Consider the following 7,838-nt stretch of genomic DNA (forward strand, 5'->3'; position numbering starts at 1 on the left):
ACACACACACACACACACACACACACACACACACACACACACACACAAGAACATAGGGGAAAATCCTAAAATGTCATTATTGTAATGATTTTCATTTCTACTGCAGTAAAATAAGGCTAGTACTCTGGATGTGATCTTGAGACTAAAGGAGCTTATTGAAAGTTAGTTGTTTGAGAGTATTAAAAGCGATAGGATTTATATTTAATTTTATTAATGTATGTGTGTGCATAAACGCGCCATCTGTGTGGGGCTACCCATGAAGACCAGAGGAAGGTGTTGATATCTGGAGCTGGAGTAACTGGTGGTTTTGAGCTTCCTAACTTGGGTGCTGGAAACCAAATTCAGGTCCTCTGGGAGAGTAGCAAGAAATATCAACCACTGAGCCATCACTCTAGACAGCAGATTTTTGCTGGTGCATGAAACTCAGACAGGATCACGTCTATATTTTAAGAATGGCTCTGATGGCTTGTAGGGAGGGTGAGCTAGATGAAGCGAAAGATGGGTAGTCAGAAAACCAGATAGGAAACTGTTGCAAAAGCTTGGGCCTTAGAGCTGCATTGGGTGCAATGATGGACATGCGAAGGAGGAGACAAATGTTAGAACTATTGCAAGTGGATATGGAAATGGAAACATTTCAAGGGAAAAGAGCTTCACATGCTTGCTGATCATGCTTGCCAGTGTCCTCTTTGTCACAGTGCTGTGAAAGAGGGCACTAGGTCCATATTTCCAGACACCTTGTACCTCAGCTCCTGCTCTGTGTGTGTAGAAGTATGGTTGCACCTGTAATTAACTTCATAGACATGGATCCATGGGCTCAGAACCAGCATCTGGGCGAGGCTTCCCATTTGCAGCTTTCCTGCTTACACAGATCTCATCTCCTGGGACGAAGCTTGTGGTACTGCCCTCTTTCTCAACCGGCACCTCCTCCCTGCCTGGTTTGAAATCTAGGTGGAGGCAGTGGAGACATCCAACAGAGAGGAGATGAACAGGGTGGCAGTCTGAGGAGGAGACCTGGGCTCAAGAGTAAATCCCACCAGGCTTTATGGGTTTCTCTCCCTCATGGAGCTGGTTTTCTCAATTATGAAGTGGAAGAGTGCTTCCATTAAAAGGCTCCAGGCATTGGATTACAGGGCGGTCCATAAGGAATTCCCATTCATATGCGCAGTGCATGGTGTATGCTGCTTGTACCCCATCTAGCAATTTGGATTCTAAGGGTTGCCATAGAAGGTTTGAGTCTTGAAGCGTCAGGTCAAGTCTCTGTCCTCAGTGGGCTCTGAGCTCACGCAAAACCCTATCTCAAAAAATGAGGTGGGGGATCAAAAGACTTATCGGCGGCAAAGAACAGTTGCTGTTCCTGCAGAGGACCGCAGCTCAGTTTCCAGCACCCAGGTAATGGCCCACAACTGTTTGCAACTCCAGCTTCAGGGGATCTGATGCCGCCTTCTGGGTCCCACAGGCATCAGGTATATATGTGGGTGCTGCACATCCATCCATCCAAATACTCATACACAAAATCGAAATAAAATATTAAAAAAATAAGGTGGGGAGTAATAACAAGGAAGATCCTTTATGGCTGACCCCTGACTTCCATGCACATGCACACATACCTACAAGACACAACACACACATGCTCATGCTGCACATTCAGTAGCACACAAACAGATGCATCCACACATGCAGGCAGCAGATCTTTTGGATCGCCAAGCCAGCGTGGTCTCTATCCATTGTGTCACCTGTCCATCTCAAGCGGTAGGTCCCTGCTTCCCCCGAGACAGTTGGTAGCTGAGAGTTCAGAATGGGGCAAGTACACCTCACGCCAGCCAGGGCCAGCCAGGTGCCAAGCTTCAGAGCACCCCCACTTGCCCCACACTCCCTCCTACACTAATGATATTTATCCTCACCACCCGGCAGGGTGTTCCATGGCCTAATTACTGTTTAGAAACCTCTGAAGGCGGAAAACACGATGCTAAGTGTTTAATGGTTAAAAGATTCACGTCAAGTCCAGAGACGAGGGGGAGGCTCCTGAGGTGGTGTCGCAGTCAGGCAGGGTGGAGAGACTAGGGATTCAGACCACAGCTGTATTGTGTCATACATAGGAAGACAGGGATGAGGCAGAGGCTCCGAGCGGCAGTGCCTGCTCAGGCTGAAGTCAAGACTTAGATCACCGGGGTCATACAGCCTCCACAGGGTCCTTTTGGAACAAGACCCTGGCTCCCCGTTATATTATAATATACAAATATAGTCATCTATTTATTGTGTCCTTTATGAGCGACAGAAGTGTGGATCATGAATTCTTTCTTGCTGAGACAGGTTCTTAGCCTCATTTGGTGTCTGAGGCCGAGACGAGACACATGGCTTGTTTAAGGGTGCGCTGCTATGAAGGGCAGGCTGGACCCTGCTATGTCTGGCTCCTCATCCTTGGTTCTTAAACCTCAACCAATAACTGCTGGCGTCTTTCGAATGAAATTTGGAAAAACAAAGACAACCATATTCAGAGTCACAGAAGAATGACTTTTAGAACCCCAAGCCTTTTAATTTATCTGAATCATGACACTCGCTTTACTAAGGGAGAAATTGCAGGCATGCATAGAGAATATTAAGACATTAGTGTCGCTCTTGAGGATTCTTTAGTCTTGGTTTAGAAGGTTCTTTAGTGATGATTTTCTTTACTCTAGACTTAGATGGGGTGCTCACCACCTGCTGGGGATCTGGGTGTTATGGTGCTATGTATCAGAAAATTCCACCCAAGCAAAGGAGCAGACAGGGAATAGCCCTCACCCTCAGGCTACGTAGGAGGCGAGAAAAAGCATGAGTATTTAATGGTGGCGTCCTGGTGGGTGTCCATGGGGGCACACCTGTGAGGCTGATGACTAGGTGGTGATAATGGGCCATTTCTCTAATTGGCAGTAATGACACCATTTGGCCTGAGTATCCACCTCCCGCTTTCTCTGCTGCCACACCTCGATGAATCCTTGGCCCAGAATGCGACATTTGACTGGCTGATATCCCGGCATCAACTGGTTGGTCCTGAGAGCTGGAGCAGAGGGTGTGTCTGAGTTTGTCAGAACCCTTCCAGGTATAGACTGCTGTTCTGGTCTGCCTTGTCTTAAGGACCATGAGAACTCAGCTTCCTTCCAAATGAAGCTGCCACCATCTGAGAGCAGAGGCTTCCCCTGACGCACTCTGGGTTAGAAATAGCTTCCCACTGAAATGACTTCCTCAGGCCATCAGCCAGCCAAGCCATAGGACAGGAGAGCAGGGACCCTCCCCCACCCCATCCAAGGGACAGAGATGCACAGAGCCACAGACAGCTGGAGTCACAAAGAGTCAGACTTAAATATGGAAGGAGAAGAAAAAAAATGAAGGCAGGAGAGAGAGAAAAATGTCAGGGGAACGGGTCGGGGAGATGGCTCAGTTGGTGAGATGTGTATTGTGCAAGCCTGGGAATCTGACTAACCTAACTGGCCAATGGCAGTGAGCATCCCTAACTCCAGTGTTTGGGGCTGGGCAGCAGAGAAGGAGGGTCAGGCAGACCTCGGAGCTCATTATTCAGCCAGCCTAACTGAGCTGATAAGCTCTTAGATTCAGTGAAACACTTCTAAAATCTTAGGTGGGTTGTAATGAAGGAAGATACCCAAGGCAAACCTCTGCCTTCACATGTGTACTCACGTACCTTCATGACACATGTACATACATTCACACAAACACATACATATACCACACAAACTCAGGCACACACATGTATACATGCATGCACATACACACCACACACACACACACACACACACACACACACACACACACACACACCTACTTGGCTGTAAGGTGTAGATGCTTCCTTCTTAGTTGGTTCTGCTCTGGGTCCAAGTTCCTTGGACACTCTGGAGAACACTCAGAAAGCCAGGGTTTGCCCTTCACAGAATGAGGTCTGTAGGGCTAAAGCTGGGCTCCCTCATACTGTGTTCAGTTATCCACCTAAGAGCTTGGCACTAGCTGAGTGAAACTGGTGCCTCTGGAGGCTCCCAGTGCAATGCCTGAGGGGCAGGGGAAAGGAGCAGCATGTCAGATACAGATGTGTACTTCTGCCCTCCTGCTTCCCGATGTTCTCTTACAAGGGCTGGTCATGGGGTGGATTGAAGGCCCATGGGACCACATACATGGCTCTGCCTTTCCAGAGAAGACTGGATACACTGGCAAGCGCCTTAAAGAAAGTAAGGTAGGAGTGTAAAACCGAAAAAGAGTGACGGAGTGGGTGGAGACGTTAGGAGGTGGGCTAGGAAGTGTGTCTCCGAGGAGGTAGCCTTTGCAATGGGGGTTGACTGCCGGGAGGAAGCCATGCATAAACAGGGGAGGGCAAGGCAGAAGTCAAGGGCCCCAAGCACAAAGGGCCTAAGGGAACAAGAGCTGGGTGTGCTCATCAAATGGGAAGAAGGCTGTTGCTTCCCCCAGCTGTTCACTTCCTTGTGACCTAGCAGGACACGACGCTTGTACCAGAGGCCGACTGGAGCCTTGTTGAACGTGGAGGCAGCTCCCCTGCCTGTCTCTAGTTTCCCAGCTTCTGCTTCTCTGCCCATGCCTTTTGCATATCTCTCTTCACCACTGCATTCCCAGCGTGCACCACAGCTGAACTCAAGGAGCCAAAGGCCTCTTTTTCGGACATGAATTGTTACTCAACCTTGAGGTCAAATCTTTTCCCCAGACAGAGGTCTGTCTATCTCTGATGTGGTATACCCCGGGACCCATGGCACCTCTTTGACCCAAGCTAACAGATTGATTGAGCAAGTCCAATTGGGGTTGAACAAGTATATTCATTCATTCATTCATTCATTCATTCATTCATTCATTCATTCATTCCTTAGTAGTTATATTACTATACTTAGAAGAAAGAGTAACAGGAAGAAAGAAAACAGCAAGGAGTTATTTCTTTTACTTTTCAGTGCTGTGTGTTGAACTCAGGGCCTTGTACATATTAAGCAAGAGCTCCACTATGGAGCTCCATTACCCAGCCCAACAAAGGTTGCTTTTTGGGAGGGCACCTCATGGGGTGAGGTTTCTTAGGAGTTTTGATCCAGAAATTAGCTAAAGGAAAGGCTCATGAGAAAACAAGAGAACTCTGGGTTCTGAAATCTGCGTGTGCAAAGGCTCTGTGGTGAGAGGGGTATGGGGTATTTGTGGAATAGTAAGACATATATACAGACTTGGCGTGTTAGTAAAGAAGAGTGCATGCTGAAGACTCTGGCTAGGATGCCCTCAAGCCTGAAGGGTCCAGAATCTGTGTTGCTGTACCACAAAGACATCACTGTCAGAGAGTCAGATGTCTCTGAGGTTGAATTGTGGTGAGGGAGGAACAAAGATGGAAGAGATGACTAACTTTGACTATCACTTGAGGAAGAGGCCTTAGGGCCCCCAGACAGGCAGGAGTGGTAGCAGAACCAGTGCAGAAAGCCACTCCCAGGAAGTCTTTTTGAACTGTTTGCATTTAGGATGAACCTAAGGATGGTCCCTGAAGGACAAAACAAAGGAGGTGAGGCCTGGGGCTAGGTCAGAACCCATTGAACGTGGAACCACAGCCTCAAGACTTCAAGTCAGACCTTATTGCCCCTGGTGTTTCATTTCTGCCTCTGTGAAGGGGGTGTGTAGTGCCTACTTCATGGGTTGCCTGTAAGCAGCAAGCACAGGCAGCCTTGTGGCTGGAGGTTCAATCCATTGCAATGCTGCTTTAGAGGCGGAGAGGAACTCATGGCTGAAGGGGGAGACTAGATGTGGATCTATTTTCCTGGTTGTTCTTCCTACTCATAGGGCAGATATGAGTAAGGTGAATGCAGGGGCCTCTCAGAGACTCACCTCCTCCTTTGAAGCTCAGATGTATTGGGGGCTTGCTCATCCCAGATGATTACGGCCGGACAGAGCCCCTTCACTCATCAGAGCCACCCTGTGTTGTTGCTGTTGGTAGCACGTCAGTGTTTACTTTGAGTTATGGTATGGTATTCTGAGCAATGAGCTATAGGACACTTGTTAATGTGCTTCGTTTTCTCCTACCCTGGTGGGTGGTGGGTGGGTCTTCCCTTCCCTTAGCCTGTGTTAAGGAAGTGTCTAGAATCGCTTTGAACTCACCTATATAGTCTTTCTTTGTCTCTCTCTCTCTGTATCTGTTTATGTCTCTCTGTCTTTCTCCCTTCTCCCCCATCTCATTTTGTAACCTTTGATAGCCCAGAATTTGCTACACAGTTCAGGCTGGCTTCGAACTCTCCTACTTCAGCCTCCCTAGCACTGGTGGGACCACTACCCTTGAATGCTATTTTCACACCAAGTGGAAGGGATCTGTGCTCTCAATGGCAGGTGGTCCTAAGGTGAAGCTCACGTTGAAGGATGTACTCAACTGGTCCAGGTAGCCCGGGATGTGTCAAGGTGACGTACTTAGGATTTCTTCTAAGAAGGTGTTGATGTCTGTACTTTCCCATCCAGGTAGCCTAGTTGAACTTAAAAAAAAAAAAAAAAGGAAAGTCTGATAACAGAAAAAGAGCCTGCTGTAGGGCAAGAATGTTGCCTGGCTGAAACATGGTCAGATTAGCTATCTGTTGCCATGAGCAACAGTGTCCCAAGTCTTGGTGCCTCAGGTGATGTTCTTTGAATGGGTAGACTTCCTGCTGGTCTCCACTGGGCCCTGCTATTCAGTTCCATTCGCTTATGAACAGGGTTTGGTGGAGACAGCCAGATGCCTAGTCTCTCTTAAAGGCCTGGGTCATTCTGAACATCCTTCTTGCCAAAAGGCTCTAATACAGGCACACCATTGGCCGCACGGGTCACTTAGCCAAAGCCCAGGGTTTTGTTTGAGGGGACCACAAAATGTTATATTGTGGCAATCCACCTCCACAGTTAATGCAACATGCAAAGATGTGAGACTCAGGACTGTCAACTCATAACATAGTAGTGATGAAAATGCTGGCAACGACAGGAACACAGAATGCAAAACATGATGTCCAGTGCTCTGGTTGGAAACTTAACCAATATCAGTAAATTATTCTTAACAGTAGTTGGACTGATTTGATGTCACCCCCGGTTCAGTGACACACGCCCCCCCCCCCTTATAAAAGAGGAAGCCGAGCCTCAGGTAAATAAAAGGCATCTATCTAGTGTCTGTAATTTTTCTTGAAGTCACAGAAGCACGGCTGCAACCTTTCTGTCATGGCCAAGAGATCTGGTTTCCAGTCTCACTGAGATGGAAGCCACTTTCATGGGAGGGCAGCATGATGAGCTGAGCAGAAGTGAATCACAAACACGAGGCTGGTGTTTGTCTTCATTCACACTGGGGTTTGGCTGTTTCCAAGTTCCTTTGGCAAGTAGGACTCTGGCTCTGCCAAAACCTGGGGCTCTGGCACAGTGGTGCTAGCCTTCAGGTCAGGCCAGGCCTCCCACTCTCCTTCTGTCCAAATCAGAGTCCCACCCCAACATGGCTTCTCCCGCTGATTCTTTCTGCCCTCTTTTGCAGAAAAGACAGAAGAATTAGTGTAAAGTGTCTCTATGACAGCCACAAATGGAAGCAAGATGGCCCAAGACATGGCTTCTCTACCTCTGTCAGAGCAGCAGCTCCCTGGGTGCCAAAAGCCAAGCTTCAGGAACAGTGATGGCAGGGTCCATCCTTGGGCATGCTGTTGGGAAGAAGACTTGACTAGAGAGGGCCAACAGGGAGGTGGCCAGGCTCGTTTCTTTAAGCTTTCAGAGAGGCTGGTCTGGGAGAGAAAAAGCAGGTTTCAGATTGAAAAGGTTGCAATAAACCTAGAAAACAAGATTTGTGTGTGTGTGTGTGTGTGTGTGTGTGTGTGTGTGTGTGTGTGTGT

Source organism: Psammomys obesus, unplaced genomic scaffold (assembly GCF_907164565.1).
Source record: "Psammomys obesus unplaced genomic scaffold, mPsaObe1.curated_primary_1811, whole genome shotgun sequence".
Taxonomy (NCBI): Eukaryota; Metazoa; Chordata; class Mammalia; order Rodentia; family Muridae; genus Psammomys; species Psammomys obesus.